At 40.4% G+C, this 22,974-nt stretch overlaps 1 pseudogene; it reads right to left on the bottom strand.

Annotated features, from left to right (window-relative positions):
- Window positions 1-15,402: 15,402 nt before the first annotated feature.
- On the bottom strand, window positions 15,403-22,593 carry LOC132520803 (peptidyl-prolyl cis-trans isomerase FKBP8-like; annotated as a pseudogene).
- Between the last annotated feature and the right edge of the window lie 381 nt (window positions 22,594-22,974).

Raw genomic sequence — 22,974 nt, 5'->3', positions numbered from 1 at the left:
CACTAGGGGTCCTCAGCTCACAGGATGGGGCCCTGTCTTAGAAGTCTGGTTTCTTATTTCATTACAGACCCTTGACATTCACGGAGTTTACACCTTGGAATGACCCTGAAGATCAGTGACAATCTAAATTTGACTGAGGCGCACCTTCATACAGGAAATAGTCACTCAACATGGGAGTGAACCTGTGGGACAGTCAGCAACGAGATTTTGCTATTATTCTACTTTTTTTTTTTTTGCGGTACGCGGGCCTCTTCACTGTTGTGGCCTCTTCCGTTGCAGAGCACAGGCTCCGGACGCGCAGGCTCAGCGGCCATGGCTCACGGGCCCAGTCCCTCCGCGGTATGTGGGATCTTCCCGGACCGGGGCACGAACCCGTGTCCCCTGCATCGGCAGGCGGACTCTCAACCACTGCGCCACCAGGGAAGCCCTTTCTACTTGTTTTTACTCCACTCACTGATGAGTCTGAGGCAGTCACTTTACTATTTGAGACAGTCTACTATATGTTCTGGAGAAAAATTATAATGTTCAAGATTTGGAAACTTTTTACAGCCTAGAACACATCCACTTTAATGTTCAAAGTCCGCGTATTAATATGAAGGGATACAAAATGCAAAAGTTGGAGAATTAAATGTTAAAGGATTTGTTTTGACTTTTCTTGACCTTTCAAAAACACTGAACCTCCCTGAAGTGACTAGAAAGTGGCCTTGTGCTACGGCTGGCCTCAGCCCAGCCTCCAGCATACGGCCCTCGCTATGGTTGGTCCCAGCTATGCAGCACTTGGGGTGGGCAGTAAATCTGAAGCTACCCTCAGACTGTAGCTGTGTGAGGCCACACCGGGCCACAGCTCACAACTCCAGACTTCTTATGAGTTGGACTCTAGGATCTCAAAGGGCCCTGTGTGTTCTGAACTCCCGAAGAGCAAAATCTAGATGTGTGCTGGGGCCGATGGAGATGCTGGAGAACTCTCCTTCCTCCAAGCCCTGTAGCCAAACTCCCTCAGAGCTGGCACTTGCCCCGGACACCTGGCATCCTCAACTGCCCTGTCCTACCCTTTACCTGTCCTCCACCAGGGGGCTGAGGCAACCAAGGGGGTCAGAGCTACTCCTTTTTGTCTTAGGAAGCAGCCCCCTCGGTTCTCTTCCTTTTTTGTCGTATGAGCTTTTTCTTTATTCATGTGATATTTTTCTTTTGCTAATTAAATGTTGGGGAAAAAAATATAGCCTGCCCTTGAGTGTACCATTTTAGGAGAAAAGAGCAGTGGCAGATTAGAACACAGACAAAATCTGTTACTATTAGTGACCTATTTAGGTTTTTCAGAAAAAATTTACTGAAGCAAGTGCGGTCAGTTTCTTTCTCCCTGATTGGGTTTCATAATGACAAGACAGAATTTCTAACAGGTAGAGAATAAACCTGAAGGTTCGTTCATGGTGGAGGGGAGCCACCGGGTTGTTATGTGAATCCTGACCGCTGCTGTTGGTCACAGGTGCCTCTTGGTGGAGCCTGGGCTGTTGAATCCCTGCCCTTGGAATTTAGCAGAGCCTGGTGGCTGCGTTCAACTGCGGCTTCAGGTGGGCTTGTATGATTCCACTGCAAAGGGCACAATTTCACTGGAGGGAAATTTTAACTATTGCAACCACTGCGTGTGCTGAGGTCATGAATTTATCTAGGAAATAAAAAAGCATAGAACACTTCCATAGAAGTGTTCCACATCTGGATGAGTCCTCAGACCCCCAAGTGCCTCGCTTATTAAATCTGTTCTGACACTAGATATACAGTTGCTATAGGGGAATTAAATAATGAAATATACCCCCCAAGCTATAGCTGAAAGGCAATTGCTTGGACCAGGTTAGCTGTGACCGAAATTACCCATGCAGACAGGATCCATTCACAGGAGAACACCGTGTTCACAAGGGGTATAGAAATAGTGGTGGTGGTGCCTTTCGAGGTCTGGACCTCAGTGAGCAGTCTGCAGAAGAAGTCCATGCTTGAACTTAAATGTAAAGCAATGCCGTGCCAAAGAACCAGAAAGTTAGTCAAGCAGATCTCCAAAATCTATTTAGAACGGCACACAGTACACTAGTCTAGAAGAGAGTATTATAAGCCTCTTGACTAAAGTCTTATGGTGAGAGACCCCTGAAGTCGCATAATATAACAGGACTTTAGGTTTCGGATGAAAGTAGAAGGACATCTGAGGAGCTTGACTTTAGGTTTCGGATGAAAGCAGAAAGACATCTGAGGAACTAGAAGCCTGCAGCAGAGGCTGAACAAAAGAAGCCTTTGAAATGGACAACTAGCAAATTAACAGTCGAAATCTGGACACGGTGAATGGGGCTTCAGTAACAGGAAGAACGTCAGCACTTGCCCTGCTTTGCCTTGGCACTGGGAGGCACTGCCTCTTCCTTTCACAAATGCAACCAATTCCCAGATGTGGGCTTAGGTGGACTCTGAAGATAGATATAAGTAGTAATATCTGGAGGGTTAAGGAATGAGACAGAGAGAAGGGCACTTTTGACAACCTTGTGCATGTTAGTGGTGGGTGCTACCCAGGGCCACCAACAACACAGATGCTGGTCACACCACAGGAAAAGAGTATAACCTCCTGAAATGATTATTGTTAAGACATGCATTGGAAGCTTCCTTAAACTCATAAAAATCAAAGCTACTCATTAGAAATGGCATTAAAGCACTGGGGGAGGCACTGCAAGTGGTTAAGATCAAGGGCTCTGCAATCAGTCCACCTGGACTCATGTCTCAATTTTTCAGTTCTTTGACCTTGGCGGAGCCACATCACCTCTCTGGGACTCAAGTTTCCACCTTCGTAAGATAGAAAGAGCAATGAGAATATTTACCTTGCAGGGTTGCTGAATGGTTTCCAGACTGAATTACCTGGGGCATCGTTAAAAAAGTATTGATGCTTGGTCCCTTCCACCAGACATTCTGATGTAATTGCTATGGAGGCAACTACTGGGTTAATGTATATAAAATGCTTAGAACAGTGCCTGGCATACAGCAAGAAATGGATACATGGTGACAATGATTGCTATTTTATCATTATCCATTTTTCCAATGACTCCACGTAATCTTTAATTTTCATCCTAGTTCTTAGGTTACACATCCCTTTCAAAGCAGCCATGGACATACTCTATTTGTGTCATCTCTAATTCTATCCTTCCTGTTCAGAAGTGAAACTCTATCTTCCTGTTATTTACCACCACAACAGGTCCTGCTCATTGTTGCAAATACAGCAAACATTTCAAAACTAGAATCAAGTGCTTTCTGACTCACTGAATATTTTAAATTCATGAGCCAGCATGATATGATCACAGACCATACTTAACCATGTCAATTTGAAAGCGACCCTTTAGACGTACCTAAACTCAACTATTTGAATTCCCCCTTTACTTAAATCATGCTCAAGATCAAATCATAGAATGGATGCCTTAATGATCATGAAAACAGTGTCATTAATATATTAAAAGTGTTTTTATTATATTTATCAAAATATTTCTAATTACATTTGAGTGGCACTACTATAGTTATCATATTTCATCATAGGTTTAGTTTAGATGCTTAAATTAGCACTGACTCAGCTCCATAAACACACATAAGAATCTAGCCAGAATTGGGAGATTGGGATTGACATATATACACTAATATATATAAAATGGATAACTAATAAAAACTTGCTGTATGAAAAAATAAATAAAATTCAAAAACAAACAAACAAAAGAATCTAGCCAGGCACCATGCTGGGCTTGAGATGCAAGGTTGAAAGGCAAGAACCTCACAGGGCAATGACTAAAACAAGACATATAGGCAACTGCATACACACGGATCTAGTATTTCCTACCTCCACTCCTGCTCCAAGCCCTTAACTGAACCACAAAATAGATTAGAATAGGTTAAATGAAAACCACCCTCTCTTCTCGAATACAATACTATGACTACTCTATTCATTATCCAACTCATTTTATCCTTAAAAAGTAATCTGAGGGGCGGAGGGGAAGATGGCGGAAGAGTAAGACGCGGAGACCACCTTCCTCCCCACAGATACACCAGAAATACATCTACACGTGGAGCAACTCCTACAGAACACCTACTGAATGCTGTTAGAAGACCTCAGACCTCCCAAAAGGCAAGAAACGCCCCCACGTACCTGGGCAGGACAAAAGGAAAAAGAATAAACAGAGACAAAAGAATAGGGACGGGACCTGCACCAGTGGGAGGGGGCTGTGAAGGACGAAAGGTTTCCACACACTAGGAAGCCCCTTCGCGGGCGGAGACAGCGGGTGGCGGAGGGGGATAGCTTCGGACCTGTGGAGGAGACCACAGCAACAGGGGTGCGGAGGGCAAAGCGGGGAGATTCCCGCACAGAGGATCTGTGCCGACCGGCACTCACCAGCCTGTCTGCTCACCTGCTGGGGTGGGCGGGGCTTCGAGCTGAGGCTCAGGCTTTGGTCGGAGTGCAGGGAGAGGACTGGTGGTGTGAACACAGCCTGAAGGGGTTAGTGCACCACGGCTAGCCGGGAGGGAGTCCGGGAAAACGTCTGGGCCTGCCGAAGAGGCAAGAGACTTTTTCTTACCTCTTTGTTTCCTGGTGCACGAGGAGAGGGGATTAAGAGCGCTGCTTAAAGGAGCTCCAGAGACGGGCGCGAGCCGCGGCTAAAAGCGCGGACCCCAGAGACGGGCGCGAGCCACGGCTAAAAGCGCGGACCCCAGAGACGGGCGGGAGACGCTAAGGCTGCTGCTGCCGCCACCAAGAAGCCTGTGTGCGAGCACAGGTCACTATCCACACCCCCCTTCCGGGGAGCCTGTGCAGCCCGCCACTGCCAGGGTCCCGGGATCCAGGGACAACTCCCCCGGGAGAACACACACAGTGCGCCTCAGGCTGGTGCAACGTCATGCTGGCCTCTGCCGCCGCAGGCTCGCCCCGCACTCCGTGCCCCTCCCTCCCCTGGCCTGAGTGAGCCAGAGGCCCCGGATCAGCGGCTCCTTTAACCCCATCCTGAGTGAAGAACAGACGCCCTCCGGCGACCTACACACAGAGGAGAAGCCAAATCCAAAGCTGAGCCCCTGGGAGATGTGAGAACAAACAAGAGAAAGGGAAATCTCTCCCAGCAGCCTCATGAGCAGCGGATTAAAGCTCCACAATCAACTAGATGTACCCTGCATCTGTGGAATACATGAATAGACAACGAATCGTCCCAAATTGAGGAGGTAGACTTTGAGAGCAAGATTTATGATTTTCTACTCTTCCTCTTTTTGTGAGTGTGTATGTGTATGCTTCTGTGTGAGATTTTGTCTGTACAGCTTTGCTTCCACCATTTGTCCTAGGGTTCTATCCGTCCGTTTTTTTTTCTTAATAATTATTTTTTAATTTAATAACTTTATTATATTTTACTTTATCTTCTTTCTTTCTTTCCTTGCTTCCCTCCTCCCTTCATTCCTCACACCGTCCCGCCCTCCCTCCTTTCTTTCTTTCCTTCCTTCTTTTCTTCTTTCTTTCTTCCTTCCTTCCTGCCTTCCCTTCTTTCTTTCTTCTTTCTTTCTTTCTTTCTTCCTACTTCTACTAATTCTTTCTCTCTATTTTTTCTCCCTTTTATTCTGAGCCGTGTGGATGAAAGGCTCTTGGTGCTACAGCCAGGAGTCAGTGCTGTGCCTCTGAGGTGGGAGAGCCAAATTCAGGCCACTGGTCCACAAGAGACCTCCCAGCTCCACATAATATCAAACGGCGAAAATCTCCCAGTGATCTCCATCTCAACACCAGCACCCAACTTCACTCAATGACCAGCAAGCTACAGTGCTGGACACCCTATGCCAAACAACTAGCAAAACAGGAACACAACCCCACCCATTAGCAGAGAGGCTGCCTAAAATCATAAGAAGTCCACAGACACCCCAAAACACACCACCAGACATGGACCTGCCCACCAGAGAGACAAGATCCAGCCTCATCCACCAGAACACAGGCACTAGTCCCCTCCACCAGGAAGCCTACACAACCCACTGAACCAACCTTAGCCACTGGGGACAGACATCAAAAACAACGGGAACTACGAACCTGCAGCCTGCAAAAAGGAGACCCCAAACACAGTAAGATAAGCAAAATGAGAAGACAGAAAAACACACAGCAGATGAAGGAGCAAGATAAAAATGCACCAGACCTAACAAATGAAGAGGAAATAGGCAGTCTACCTGAAAAAGAATTCAGAATAATGATAGTAAAGATGATGCCAAATCTTGGAAACAGAATAGACAAAATGCAAGAAACATTTAACAAGGACCTAGAAGAACAAAGAGGAAACAAGCAATGATGAACAACACAATAAATGAAATTAAAAATACTCTAGATGGGATCAATAGCACAATAACTGAGGCAGAAGAACGGATAAGTGACCTGGAAGATAAAATAGTGGAAATAACTACTGCAGAGCAGAATAAAGAAAAAAGAATGAAAAGAACTGAGGACAATCTCAGAGACCTCTGGACAACATTAAATGCACCAACATTCGAATTAGAGGGGTTCCAGAAGAAGAAGAGAAAAAGAAAGGGACTGAGAAGATATTTGAAGAGATTATAGTTGAAAACTTCCCTAATATGGGAAAGGAAACAGTTAATCAAGTCCAGGAAGCACAGAGAGTTCCATACAAGATAAATCCAAGGAGAAATACGCCAAGACACATATTAATCAAACTGTCAAAAATTAAATACAAAGAAAACATATTAAAAGTTAAAAGCAGCAAGGGGAAAACAACAAATAACACACAAGGGAATCCCCATAAGGTTAACAGCTGATCTTTCAGCAGAAACTCTGCAAGCCAGAAGGGACTGGCAGGACATACTGAAAGTGATGAAGGAGAAAAACCTGCAACCAAGATTACTCTACCCAGCAAGGATCTCATTCAGAGTTGATGGAGAAATTAAAACCTTTACAGACAAGCAAAAGCTGAGAGAGTTCAGCACCACCAAACCAGCTTTATAACAAATGCTAAAGGAACTTCTCTAGGCAAGAAACACAAGAGAAGGAAAAGACCTACAATAACGAACCCAAAACAATTAAGAAAATGGGAATAGGAACATACATATCGATAATTACCTTAAATGTAAATAGACTAAATGCTCCCACCAAAAGATACAGATTGGCTGAATGGATACAAAAACAAGACCCATATATATGCTGTCTACAAGAGACCCACTTCAGATCTAGAAACACATACAGACTGAAAGTAAGGGGATGGAAGAAGATATTCCAATCAAATGGAAACCAAAAGTAAGCTGGAGTAGCAATTCTCATATCAGACAAAATAGACTTTAAAATAAAGACTATTAGAAGAGACAAAGAAGGACACTACATAATGATCAAGCGATCGATCCAAGAAGAAGATATAACAATTGTAAATATTTATGCACCCAACATAGGAGCACCTCAATACATAAGGCAAATACTAACAGCCATAAAAGGGGAAATCCACAGTAACACATTCATAGTAGGGGACTTTAACACCCCACTTTCACCCATGGACAGATCATCCAAAATGAAAATAAATAAGGACACACAAGCTTTAAATGAGACATTTAACAAGATGGACTTAATTGATATTTATAGGACACTCCTTCCAAAAACAACAAAATACAGATTTTTCTCAAGTGCTCATGGAACATTCTACAGGACAGATCATATCTTGGGTCACAAATCAAGCCTTGGTAAATTTAAGAAAATTGAAATCGTATCAATTATCTTTTCCGAATACAATGCTATGAGACTAGATATCAATTACAGGAAAATATCTGTAAGGAATACAAACACATGGAGGCTAAACAACACACTACTTAATAGCCAAGAGATCACTGAAGAAATCACAGAGGAAATCAAAAAATACCTAGAAACAAATGACAATGACAACACAATGACCCAAAACCTATGGCATGCAGCAAAAGCAGTTCTAAGAGGGAAGTTTATAGCAATATAAGCCCACCTTAAGAAATAGGAAACATCTCGAATAAACAACCTAACCTTGCACCTAAAGCAATTAGAGAAAGAAGAACAAAAAACCCCCAAAGTTAGCAGAAGGAAAGAAATCATAAAAATCAGATCAGAAATAAATGAAAAAGAAATGAAGGAAACAATAGCAAAGATCAATAAAACTAAAAGCTGGTTCTTTGTGAAGATAAACAAAATTGATAAACCATTAGCCAGACTCATCAAAAAAAGAAGGGAGAAGACTTAAATCAATACAATTAGAAATGAAAACAGAGAAGTAACAACTGACACTGCAGAAATACAAAAGATCATGAGAGATTACTACAAGCAACTCTATGCCAATAAAATGGACAACCTGGAAGAAATGGACAAATGATTCGAAATGCACAACCTGCCAAGACTGAATCAGGAAGAAATAGAAAATATGAACAGACCAATCACAAGCACTGAAATTGAAACTGTGATTTAAAATCTTCCAACAAACAAAAGCCCAGGACCAGATGGCTTCACAGGCGAATTCTATCAAACATTTAGAGAAGAGCTAACACCTATCCTTCTCAAACTCCTCCAAAATATAGCAGAGGGAGGAACACTTCCAAATTCATTCTACGAGACCACCATCACCTTGATACCAAAACCAGATAAGGATGTCACAAAGAAAGAAAACTACAGGCCAATATCACTGATGAGCATAGATGCAAAAATCCTCAACAAAATACTAGCAAACAGAATACAGCAGCACATTAAAAGGATCATACACCATGATCAAGTGGGGTTTATTCCAGGAATGCAAGGATTCTTCAATATACGCAGATCAATCAATGTGATAAACCATATTAACAAATTGAAGGAGAAAAACCATATGATCATCTCAATAGATGCAGAGAAAGCTTTCAACAAAATTCAACACCCATTTATGATAAAAACCCTGCAGAAAGTAGACACAGAGGGAACTTTCCTCAACATAATAAAGGCCATATATGACAAACCCACAGCCAAAATCCTCCTCAATGGTGAAAAACTGAAAGCATTTCCACTAAGATCAGGAACAAGACAAGGTTGCCCACTCTCACAACTCTTATTCAATATAGTTTTGGAAGTTTTAGCCACAGCAATCAGAGAAGAAAAGGAAATAAAAGGAATCCAAATCTGAAAAGAAGAAGTCAAGCTGTCACTGTTTGCAGATGACATGATACTATACAGAGAGAATCCTAAAGATGCTACCAGAAAACTACTAGAGCTAATCAATGAATTTGGTAAAGTAACAGGATACAAAATTAATGCACAGAAATCTCTTGCATTCCTATACACTAATGATGAAAAATCTGAAAGTGAAATCAAGAAAACACTCCCATTTACCATTACAACAAAAAGAATAAAATATCTAGGAATAAACGTACCTAAGGAGACAAAAGACTTGTATGCAGAAAATTATAAGACACTGAAGAAAGAAATTAAAGATGATACAAATAGATGGAGAGATATACCATGTTCTTGGATTGGAAGAATCAACATTGTGAAAATGACTCTACTACCCAAAGCAATCTACAGATTCAATGCAATCCCTATCAAACTACCACTGGCATTTTTCACAGAATTAGAACAAAAAATTTCACAATTTGTATGGAAACACAAAAGACCCCGAATAGCCAAAGCAATCTTGAGAATGAAAAACGGAGCTGGAGCAATCAGGCTCCCTGACCTCAGACTATACTACAAAGCTACAGTAATCAAGACAGTATGGTACTGGCACAAAAAAAGAAATATAGATCAATGGAACAGGATAGAAAGCCCAGAGGTAAACCCATGCACATATGGTCACCTTATCTTTGATAAAGGAGGCAGGAATGTACAGTGGAGAAGGGACAGCCTCTTCAATAAGTGGTGCTGGGAAAACTGGACAGCTTCATGTAAAAGTATGAGATTAGAGCACTCCCTAACACCATACACAAAAAGAAGCTCAAAATGGATTAAAGACCTAAATGTAAGGCCAGAAACTATCAAACTCTTAGAGGAAAACATAGGCAGAACACTCTATGACATAAAGCACAGCAAGATCTTTTTTGACCCACCTCCTAGAGAAATGGAAATAAAAACAAAAATAAACAAATGAGACCTAATGAAACTTCAAAGCTTTTGCACAGCAAAGGAAGCCATAAACAAGACGAAAAGACAACCCTCAGAATGGGAGAAAATATTTGCAAATGAAGCAACTGACAAAGGATTAATCTCCAAAATTTATAAGCAGCTCATGCAGGTCAATAATAAAAAAACAAACAACCCAATCCAAAAATGGGCAGAAGACCTAAATAGACATTTCTCCAAAGAAGATATACAGACTGCCAACAAACACATGAAAGAATGCTCAACATCATTAATCATTAGGGAAATGCAAATCAAAACTACAATGAGATATCATCTCACACCAGTCAGAATGGCCATCATCAAAAAATCTAGAAACAATAAATGCTGCAGAGGGTGTGGAGAAAAGGGAACACTCCTGCACTGCTGGTGGGAATGTGAATTGGTACAGCCACTATGGAGAACAGTATGGAGGTTCCTTAAAAAACTACAAGTAGAACTACCATATGACCCAGCAATCCCACTACTGGGCATATACCCTGAGAAAATCATAATTCAAAAAGAGTCATGTACCAAAATGTTCATTGCAGCTCTATTTACAATAGCCCGGTGATGGAAACAACCTAAGTGCCCATCATCGGACGAATGGATAAAGAAGATGTGGCACATATATACAATGGAATATTACTCAGCCATAAAAAGAAACGAAATTGAGCTATTTGTAATGAGGTGGATGGACCTAGAGTCTGTCATACAGAGTGAAGTAAGTCAGAAAGAGAAAGACAAATACTGTATGCTAACACATATATATGGAATTTAAAAAAAAAATGTCATGAAGAACCTAGGGGTAAGACAGGAATAAAGACACAGACCTACTGGAGAACAGACTTGAGGATATGGGGAGGGGGAAGGGTGAGCTGTGACAAAGCGACAGAGGGGCATGGACATATACACATTACCAAACGTAAGGTAGATAGCTAGTGGGAAGCAGCTGCATAGCGCAGGGATATCAGCTCGGTGCTTTGTGACTGCCTGGAGGGGTGGGATAGAGAGGGTGGGAGGGAGGGAGACGCAAGAGGGAAGAGATATGGGAACATATGTATATGTATAACTGATTCACTTTGTTATAAAGCAGAAACTAACACACCTTGTAAAGCAATTATACCCCAATAAAGATGTTAAAAAAAAAGTAATCTGAGTATTGAAAAAATATTTATGAGTAAATATGTTCACTGTAGCATTTTTTCATAATATTAAAAACCAAGAGCAGTCTTTGTTTCAGTACTTAGGAAATGACTAAGTAAAGTATTAGGGAGTGTTTTGTATTTAAAAAGGATTTTTTCAAAAATGATTTGGTCACATAGGAAAGTAACTTTAGTGGTAGGATTATAGGATTATTATTTTTAAATTTTCTGGGTTTTCAAATTTTCTAAGCGTTTTAGTAAACATTTATTGCTTTTCATTTAAATTGCTTCATATTTTTTCCTTTACTGTTTATGATAACTTCATTTAAATTGTTTCTTAGAGCAGGCACCCATTTGAGTTTTTTTGCCAAATTCAGAGTATTAAAATGTGTTATCTAAAACATGCACTTATCTATCACTGTTAGTTGAAAGTTGTATAAAATATCTTGCTGAATCAGTGAAATATGTATGTTATTTTAGGGAAGACTCTTAGCATAATCTTGTATAATCTTTGGTCTTAATTCTCCAAGATTATAACTAGTTTCTGGGTGATTATATCATTCGCTATTTACATTTTATTTATGGCACAAATTTCTATTTTAAACCAATCAATCAATTTATTTAGGTGTTTTCCTCACCTTCCCTGTCCTCAGAATACTCTAAATCATCAAAATTGTTTCATATATATTTATTATAATTTAGTGGAAAAGACAAGTAAGTGTGCAGAACATACCTTAGGAAGATTTGCTAGCAAAGTAAGTATATTAAGCTAGGAGATTAAGGCAAAGTACTCTCCAAGGAGGTGACATTGGAGCAGAGACCTGAATGGAGTAAGGCAGCATCCTCTTACCTTGGAGGCATATCCTTTCCAGCCATCTCTCGCATTGAATGCTGACTCATCCTTTCTGCTTAATTAAATGCCACTTCCTTTAGAAGCATTCTTCTCTTCCTTTCTGACAACATGAAAGACACATTAGTTATTTCTTGCTTTACTTTCTCAGGGCTGATTGCTTTTACCTCCACTTCAGTACTTACTCTTCCTGATATTACAGGAAGACTATCACAACTTGGAATCTGCCCAAAGAAAGGCATTTTCTCACCAGGATTAGCCAGCCAGTCTTACTCATCTGTGTGTGGCATTCAGTGCCTAGCACTAGCTTTGTATTTAGGAGGTGCTGGTTGAAGGTTTGTTTACTTGAATTTTAATTAAATGTATCTCCTATCCTCGCTGAAAATGCAGATCAGGAACATTCTACCTAACTCTGCTTTTCAGGTCATGAAAACAATGCAACCACTGAGTATCTAGAAAGATTGATGGCATTTCAATGTCTTCCATTGTTTGAAAAATTGTCTGGAGAAATGAGCTGGTATTTCCCAGCCCACAGCCCACTCTAAACTCCTTGAACTGTTCCACTAAAGAGAGTAATTTAGAATGTGTTTGTTTAAAGCTTTCCTCCCTCCTTGAATACAAAAATGTGATTACCTAACTCATTACCTATGGAGAGGAGACTGTAGGAAGTAATATTCTGGTAGGGTGGGATAGCTTATGAGCATACTCTGATAAGGGATCTTGGTGAAAGAGAGAACATACATTTATAGTCTTTGTACACCCTTTAAAATATTTCTAACTGAGAGTCTGTTGCCTTGCATGCAGATGCCTTTCCCTATCATCCGCAGAACGGTTTTTATTTATGTATTTGTTTCTTTTCCCAGGCATCTCAAGCCTGTGTTAATTAGCAACAACAGGGGCACATAGGAGGAACATAAGCCATTTGCTTGTAAACAAGTTATAAGAATTGCAGTGGAAATTGATTTGTACAGAATATACACCTCCAGCCTGAATACTCTTTAATATATTTATCTTGTTTTAATTAGTTGGCTCTTTTTCTTCCTCCCTCTTCCCTCTACATTATTTCACAAGGCACTGAACTCCGATCACTATTTTTGTTGCTCTCAGCTCCCAGCAGAACCCTCCTTATGAAAAGGTGTAGTGAACAATTATTTCATCTGATGTGACTTAAAAGGGTCTGGGAAGCTGCTTCATTCCCCTACAATTTTCCCACCTTTTCACTTTTAATTACCAACCCCTGAATAAGAGATAAAATTTTTCATTCCATAGTTAATGATGATTTAAATACTTTAGAGACTTTGTGGGAAAAATGACTTAAATTCATGTTACTTTCTTTCTTTCCTCTCTCTCTCACATCCTTTCTTCATCTTTTTTTCCCCTGTTCTTTCTTTTGTAAGAATTTAGAGAATGCTAATCTGTGTCCTGTTCTGTGATAGTCACTGAGGACAATACTATTAATCTGAATCCGTCTCCATGCTCAAAGACCCCAAAGAAGAGTTGGCAGGATATTTGTGCCAACAAAACGCTGCAGTTCAAACTGATGATTGATACACTAGAGGACTATGCAGACTGCTATGGGAAAGGAGAGGGCAAGGTCGCTGATCTCTAAGGAGCAATGGTAGAGAAGGAGCCCAGAAGATGAGTCTATGGAACACTAACTTCCCCAATTTTCCAGTTTTCCCACTTTCTAAAAAGTGCCCCTCTCTACAAGCTCTATCATGCTCGTGAGATACAGAAGAATACTACTATTTGCCTTCTGTAATTGCACAATACCCAAACCTTCAGTGTGTTGAGTCCAAAATGTGACCCCCTACGTTTTGGCCCCAGCAAATGATACTGTTCCTTTAACTTGAATTGATTGATGTGTTGGCATAAATGTGGATGGATATCTCTTTAATTCTCTGATTTGCCAATATCAAGTGCATACTCACCACAGGCGTGGGTAAACGTGATAATATTTTTAAAATACATGTAAGAGAAATTATTTAAATGCTTAACTCTTTGCATTTTTCCAAAACTCTGAAAGGCAGGCTTGATTATGTCTTATTTCAAATATGAATGGGTGAAAGAGTAAACCAGCTCTCCACAAAATTCAAACATCAATTCAGTCATTAGTCTCAACAATTTATTTATTCTTCTTTATTTCTCTAATGTTCTTATCTTAGAAAATGGATTGGTTTTGATTTAATCTTATTTTCCTTCTCTGGCTCACCCTCTGTTGGAAGTTCCCATAATCCTAAAATGATGAAAACTCTGGGCAGCCGCAGCTTTACCTGTGTCAGTCCCCGAATTACAAATAACGTGTCCTCTAATAACTGCAAAACACTTGCACAGAGGAATCAATTATTTCGTACTTTAAGAGTTTCTCAGGATGGTAAAGTAACGAAATACAAGGGTTTAACATTTTCAATTAAAAAACCAAATATTTACCCAATGATTCCTCTAGGCTAAGCATGTGCTAGCACTAAGCACATGGAGACGAACGAGTGAGGCACTATTCCCGCCCTGATGGAGGACCGTTCAGTTGGGGAGAAAGGTACAAAGGCAGTAACGTAAGACCTAGGAACATTTAAGGCATAGGGCGATTGGTGGCATCAGGCACAAAATCTAGCTTGGGGTGTTCTGGGAAGTTCTCTAGGGGAGGTGCCAAGCGATGAGCCATTGCATCTAGGCAAAGAGGCTGGAAGAACATCCCAGGCAGAAAAGGCCACCTTAGCTAAGGCACAGAGGAGATAAGACAAGGCATGAGTCGAAAGGCTTCAAACAGACCTGAAGTCATTATCACATGAAATGTGAACAGAGACAATGGGAAAGCTGGAGAGATAGGCCGGAATGGGGTCGTAGAAACCTCAGTAAAGTGTTTCTACTTTCAGAGTGCAGTTATGGACAGACGGCGCATTCTGGTTGCCACTGGCAGAAGATTTGGGAAGGCAAAACTAGCAACAGGAAAACCAGCTATGGTGATGAGACATCATGATGGTTAGAATTAAGATAATGAATTCTTAGGGCCTTCTAGAAAACAGATGCCCAGGTGGATGGGGTCGGGGTGGGAATTGTGTCTGGAGGATTGAGGGTCCCTTCCCTCCAAGCTGGACGTGAGGTTCTGCTCTGCTTCACTTTCCTCCTATAGGGTCTCAGTCCCTTCTGCGCTCTGGACCAGGGGATCCCCAAACTTTACTGCCTCCAAACTGGAGGAGGGAGTCAGGTCAGAGAGAGCAGTGGACAGGGAGCCTGGGAGAGTTAGGGAGCATGGGGTGGGGTCCACAGTGCAAGGAGGCGGTGGCAGGTGGCAGCCACCTGGGCAGTCAGTTCCTGGCAGCGATGACCACAGAGAGAGCCACGCCCCCAAGGGCAACAGCATTCCCCCCAAAAAGCCTCCTGCATGGGATGGACCAGGCCCCCTTGGCAGGATACTTGGTAGTCAGCTGTGTGGGGTTGCCCAGCATTTCTGGGTATAAGGTGGTCTCTGTGCTCTGCTGGTTGGCGTGCTTCCTCACTAGCTTTGAGAGCTTGGTGTGGATGGTCTTGTTGGAAGATTCCAGCTTCAGGGCTGCCCTCAGGAAGAGGACGGCCTCGCTGTACTCACCTTGCTGGGCTTGCAGAAGAGTGCCTTGATGTCGCCTGGCAGGTGCTGGACCAGGAAGCTGCAGGTGCACAGGACTGCACAGTGGTCCAACTTCGGCTGCAAGGCTGCCAGGTTGTTCTGACACTTCTAGAAATTTCTAAGAAAAAAGAAATTTCCATTAGGAAAATGAGCAATGGACTTCTGTAGGTAATTTATTTAAAAAAGGATATTGAATGCAAGTTAAAAACAAAATGAGATACTACTACAAACCCTCCCCAATGGCTAAAATGAGAAAGTCTGACCCTATCAGGTGTTGGCAAGGACGTGAAGTAAATGAAACACTCATATACTGCTGGGTAGAATACAAATCGGTACAACCACTTTAATAAAAGATTTGGTTACGTATGGAAGTTGAAGACCCATATACCCTATGACCCAGCAAATCCACTCTTAGGTTTGTATCTAACAGAAATGCCTGTAAATGCATCACAAGACATAGGAATGCTTTTAGAAGCATTAGAATCAGAAACAGCCTCAAGTCAGAAATGACCCCAATATCCACCAACAATAGACTGGATGAGCAATTGGTGATATATTAGTAAAATGGAATAACGTTGAGCAGTAAAGATAAACAAATCTCAGCTACGTGCAACAACATGGATAAAACTCACAGAATGTTGACTGAATGAAGCCAACATAAAAGCCAACGTGCACTCTGATCCCATTTACACAAAATTAAAATCCCAGCAACACTGTAGTGTTTAGAGATGTATATTTAGGAGTTAAAATGTAAAGAAAAGCAGGGTGTGGATTGTAACCGAGAAGGGGCAGCTAGGGTTTTTGTAAACGTGTTGGTCATGTTTTATTTCCTGAGCTGAGTGAGAGTTGCGTGAGTGCTCATTTTATTATAAGGCGTTAAGCTGTACCCTTGTGTTTTATACGCTTTTTCTGTATATTCATCATATCTTACAATAGAGATAAAAAGCTGAAAAGCAAAAAAGGGACAAAATAAGTACCTTACTTCCCCAGAAAGGAACTTAGGAGGTAAATTTAGAAGAAAACATGAACATCTTTTAACATGGAAGATTCATGCTAGAAAGCTAGGATTTAATTTTTATAGGTAACCAATTTTAAACATACAGGTTTTTGGAATTTCTTTCCTGAAAAATAAAACAAAATAATTTTTTTGAGTTGCAGAATTTTTTCTCTTACCAAAATGTTTTAATAAATAGGAAAAATAAGTGTAGAAAGAAATACTTCACATCTGATTAACTTTAAATTTATAAATAAATAAATGGAGGAAAGTATATTCTTCTTCAGTTTGACTATTTCCCAAATACCTAATTAGTATCACAAGTGACACAGCAGAAAGAAAACTTAGGAGAACAGCTAGAATGCTATAAACCACAGCAACAAACTATTCGCCTAAACTACGTTCTCCATATCCATGAAAACTGAGGCTGCAAAATGATTTAGTATTTTCTATGATCCAGAGAGCATGAACCATGCTATTTATGAAAAGTGAGGTAGAAATTAATTGCAGAGATATGCATCTTATTTTTCTTTTTTAAAAAAATATTAAATACATTTTGGAGGCCAAGCTAAAGGATGTGTATATAAGAATTAGTAATCCAGAGTCATAAATCTATGGCTATGTTACTCCAAAAATTTTCTGTCAAGAGTATAGTCTCAGTAAAAGAAATACCCCAGATTGTTCAAACTTACATTTTCTTGGTAAATTAGTTTTTTGTTTAGGTTCAGGGGTATTTTTTTAGGTAGTTTCTTATGTTTGTTTCTGTGCACTTTTTTTTTTCCTTTTTAACCAACTGCAGGAAATATGGGCAGAGTGCATTTCCAGCAGACGTCAGTGTTGGTGTTTGATGCGATCTAGGAAGTCCTCCAAACCTGGGGCCTGACCTTGAAGATGAAGAGAGTACTGTGCAGCTCCTCAGTTCTTGTGAAGAGCCGAGAGGTATTCTGGAGAATTCTACTCTTTTGTGAGATATTTTGTGGGAAGTATGTTGCTGTAGGTTAGGAAATAGATATTGAATTCAACCGTATTCTTCCATCTTTTTGAGATTTAACCTGTTTTAGTTATACATAAATTATATGTATTTATTCTTTTTCTTGCTCCAAAAAGTATATTCACTATCTATTCTTCTCTCTGAATTCCTTCCCAGAAGGATGATTTTTTTTTTTTTGGCTTGAAGAATTTCAATGTGTTTATATTAGAAAAATCTATCTAGCACTTACCAGGTACCAAAGAAATAGAACAGCCTAGCTGCCTTAAAGAAAGTCTTGTAATTATGGGGTTAAGTTCTATCACAAGGTTTGAACAAGCTACTAAGCACAGAAGACAGGGCAACAGATACTATCTGGAGGAAGTCAGGGAGGCTTCATTGAGGAAGGAATTTGGAGCCTTGAAGGATGAACATAAGCCTTCAAGGGAAAGGTTTTCGGAGAATAATTAACATGCGAAATGTTAATGAATGTTGGTCATGCATATGATTTCAATACTAGTGATTTTAGAGCATAGTCTTGATTCTTTGAGGACTATGTGAAGTATATTCAAGTAGTTAAGAATAGTTTGGGGCTAGAGGCCATTTTAATAAGTGATTAAGAACACAAACTTAAGAGTTTAGAGTCTACCTAGATTCAAATCCTTGCTTTTCAAATATTAGATTATAATTTAGGGAAAAATGTTAATATTCTTTTGAATCAGTTTTGTCATCTGAAAATGAGTTAATGATACCGACACTTCACTGAATTGTTAAGAATATCTAGTGAAATAAATATAAAGTACATAGTACAGTATGTGGCACATAGTAAGTGCTCAAAATGTTAGCTATGATTAGTAGCTCTTTTATCTCATTAGGAATTTGAGGAAATATACAAGAAAGTAGACACTGAGTAGAGGCACTCAGTCTTTCACTGGGAAAATAAGTGAACCAATCTTTCTTTGTTTGTTTGTTTACCAATAGGTCACCAGTGTTTGATATTTGTGCAGATTAACTTTGTCCTTTAGTATAGAGACCATATCAAAACAGGCATTTCAAGCAGTTGTCTGTTCTGCACGTCTTACTGTGTGGTTTTGGATCATATTTACATGTTATCAGTGAAGGACCAACTCAGGTTCAAGAGCACACCAAGAGAAAGGCAGACAAAGAGCAGAGTGTGAGGAATCTCTCCAGTGCAACAATAGTGCTCATGCAGGGAAAATCAGGGTTACTGAGGATTTCGTCAATATGAGCCCGTAAGGCAACATCCCACTTAAAAAGGCTGATCACCCAGCAGTCTGTTTTCCCTCTTATCTTGCGAAGAAGACCGACTCCTTTCCTAAGTGAGAACAACTAAGAATGAAGTGCGGTTTAAGGACAGAACAGGAATCAGACCCTTAGCTCCCAAGTTGATTGACTCGGGGGCCTTCCTCACTGTAAGGAAGGTAAATGATGGGCTTATTAAAGTTGGGTTGACTCTGTGATTCATGTTTATATTTATTTCATTATGACTCAGAAAATAAACATAAGTGAAAGGGGAAAAACAAGACTTAGAGAAGAAAATCAAATTCCACCCATAAGGATGAACAGAATTCCAGTGAATAAGCAAATATACCTTACATTGATTTTTTCCAGGCAACCAAGGTGAAAAGGTTGAACGAGTTGAATTACTCACATGAAAAGAGAAACACGTATAGACAACCTGATTCTAAAGTTTACTTGGAGAGGCAAAAGACCGAGAATAGCCAACACAATATTGAAGAAGAGCACAATGGAAGGACTAATACTACTCGACTTCAAGACTTACCATAAAGCTACAGTAAAAGAATAGACCTGTGGAACAGAATAGAACCCAGAAACAGACCCACATAAATACAGTCACCTGATCTTTGACAAAGAAGCAAAGGCAATACAATGGAGCAAAGACAGCCTCTTCAACAAGTGCTGCTGAAACAACTGGACATCAATATGCAAGAAGACAAAGAAAGAAAAAAAGAATCTAGTCACAGACCTCACAACTTTCACAAAAATTAACTTAAAATGAATCATAGACTTAACTATAAAATGCAAAACTATAAACCTCCTAGAAGACAACATAGAAGAAAACCTAGATGACCCAGGGTATGGTGATGCCTTTTTAGATATAACATCAAAGACACAATACATGAAAGAAATAATTGATAAGCTGGACTTCTCTAAAATTAAAAACTTCTGCTTAATGAAAGGCAATGCCAAGAAATAGAAAAGACAGGTCACAGACTGGAAGAAAATATTTGCAAAAGACACATCTTATAAAGGACTGATCTTCAAACTATTCAAAGAATGCTTAAAACTCAACAATGACAAGACAAACAACCCAATTAAAAAATGGGCTAAAGACCTTAACAAATGCCTCACTGAAGAAGAGATATAGATAGCAAATAAATATACGAAAAAAGTGTTCCACATTATATGTCATCAGGGAAATGCAAATTAAGGCAACAGTGAGATACACTACACACCTATTAGAATGTCCAAAATCCAGAACAATGACAACAACAAATGCTGGTGAGTGTGTGGAGCAATGGGAACTCTCATCCATTGCTGGTGGGAATGCAAAATGGCTGTCACTTTGGAAGACAGTTTGGTGGTTTCTTACAAAACTAAACATAGTCTTACCATACTTCTGCCTTTTCCATAATGTCATTCTCTTACCATATGACACACATGGAGACAATAAAAAGATTAGTGGCTGTCAGGGTAGAGGGTGGGAAAGGATGAATAGGCAGAGCACGGAGGATTTTTTAAAGCAGTGAAAATACTCTGTATGATAGCATAATGATGGATATGTCATTATACATTCGTCCGAACCAAAAGAACATACAACTCTAAGAGTGAAACTCAAGTAAACTATGGACTTTTGGGTGATTATGATGTGTCAATGTAGGTTCATCTTTGGTAACAAATGTACCACTTTGGTGAATAATATTGAAAATGGAGGAAGCTGTGTATGTGTGGCGACAGAGGGTATATGGGAACCTCTGTATACTCCTCTCAATTTTTCTGTGAATCTAAAATTGCTCTTTAAAAAAAGAGAGAGGGCTTCTCTGGTGGCACAGTGGTTGAGAGTCCACCTGCCAATGCACGGGACATGGGTTCATGCCCCGGTCCAGGAGGATCCCACATGCCGCGGAGCGGCTGGGCCCGTGAGCCGCGGCCGCTGAGCCTGCGCGTCCGGAGCCTGTGCTCCACAACGGGAGAGGCCACAACAGTGAGAGGCCCGCGTACCGCAAAAAAAAAAAAAGGAGAGAGAGAAACAAAGCAGTGACCTAAAGAAAGCCAAGGTTTTACAGAAGAGAAATTTTGTCAAATAAGATATTGTATAGGGAACAATGAGTTATGTAATTAAAAATATTCTCAGGGACTTCCCTGGTGGCACAGTCGATAAGAATTCGCCTGTCAATGCAGGGGACATGGGTTCGATCCCTGCTTCAGGAAGATCCCACATGCCGCAGAGCAACTAAGCCCGTGTGCCACAACTATGGAGCCTGTGCGCCACCACTACTGAAGCCCTCATGCCTAGAACCTGTGCTCTGCAACAAGAGAAGCCACCACAAGGAGAAGCCCGTGCACTGCAACTAAGAGTAACCCCCGCTTGCCTCAACTAGAGAAAGCCCGCGCTCAGCAGCGAGGACCCAATGCGGCCAAAAATAAATAAAATTAAATCTTAAAAAAAAAAAATTCCCAACAATCGTTTCACAGTTTTCCTACCTGTTTTATTACTTTATGTGTATTTGGATAAGTAAGACAGTTCTGCAAAGTTTTAAATACACGTTTGAATTCTTTTCTTACGTTCAAATTCTAATTATTGACAATGAGAGTAATCGAGCCTCTTTACCTCTCCTCCTTTTGGCTATGTACCATCTATCCACCATATGAGCCTTTCACCATTCCTTCACATTCAAAATGAGAATGTGGTTGGAATTTTAGGAGTCTAGTAATGTTCCAAGAGAAAATCATCTTTCCTTTGCCATGATAAGGTGAAAGATGTGAACACAAATAAGTTTCATTGGCCCTGGAAGGAGTCAATCAACTCACACTGTTGAGAAGCACTGAAAATTAGCTATATACCTTTTGGTTTAAAATTTGAAATATGAATTAATGATTACTTGACATATGTAACTTGTTTGGTAGGTGAAATCATTCAACTTGGAGAATACAGAAAAATAATAACAGAAGTTAAATTATTCGGAGCCTCAGTTCTGAAAATTGGTATAATTTGGGGATGGAAAATATGGGATTTACCTTGCCTTTCCTACCCTTGGCTCTGGGTTCAAAGACCTGGGTAAGGATCCTGGCTTCTTTTGCCCAGGTACCACTAACCTTCTTCAAATAGCATATGTGCAAAAATATACCTCTATTTTTCCTACAAATTAACTTTCTTTATTCAAAGTCCTAAAGAAAGGAAGGGATGGGACGGGAAGAAGAAAGAAAAAGAAAGAAAGAAAGAAAGAAAGAAAGAAAGAAAGAAAGGAAAGAAAGAAAGAAAGGAAAGAAAGAAAGGAAAGAAAGGAAAGAAAGGAAAGAAAGAAAGAAAGAAAGAAAGAAAGAAAGGAAGAAAGGAAGGAAGGAAGGAAGGAAGGAAGGAAGGAAGGAAGGAAGGAAGGAAGGAAAGAAAGAAAGAAAGAAAGAAAGAAAGAAAGAAAGAAAGAAAGAAAGAAAGAAAGAAAGAAAGAAGCACTCATTCTGCTTGATGTAAAATACATAAAACCTACCTAAGTCTAGTCGCTCCCAAAAAAACATAGTCAATTTAGTGGTTGAGCTTTCACTGCCCAGTCCACACTGGCATCCCTTTGTGATGACTGGATTCCCAACCAGTGCTGCCTGGCAAGGACAGCTTTGCACACATTTCCTGCTACACAGCCTCTCATCTTGGCTGAAGGAACCAACTCCATGCTTACATTAATTATTCTCTCTCTCATTCACCTTGGGTACGCTTTCTCTTCTTTTTAATTTTTATTGAAATATAGTTGATTGACAATTTTGTGTTAGTTTCAGGTACGGACACTTTCTCTTGAACACAGAGAAGTCTTGGGGACTCTCGCACACCCCTCTGTGGTGCTCTGAAGCTACAACTTGTTTCCAACACTCCTCGCAGACTTCTGGATTCTAGCTTTCACACCATTGGGTGGGAGGACATCAGCAAGGCTGGCAATCACCAGAGTCCATAAGGGACTGATGATTCACAGTCCTCCTCAGCTCTTGGATCATCCTCAAGTGGTTCTGAGATGTTCTACTGCTAATCCAAAGTCCACACAGACACATCCTGGGGTGAA

Source organism: Lagenorhynchus albirostris, chromosome 5 (assembly GCF_949774975.1).
Source record: "Lagenorhynchus albirostris chromosome 5, mLagAlb1.1, whole genome shotgun sequence".
NCBI lineage: Eukaryota > Metazoa > Chordata > Mammalia > Artiodactyla > Delphinidae > Lagenorhynchus > Lagenorhynchus albirostris.
Note: the sequence above shows the minus strand (reverse complement) of the source record. Positions and strands in the feature narration are given on the sequence as shown.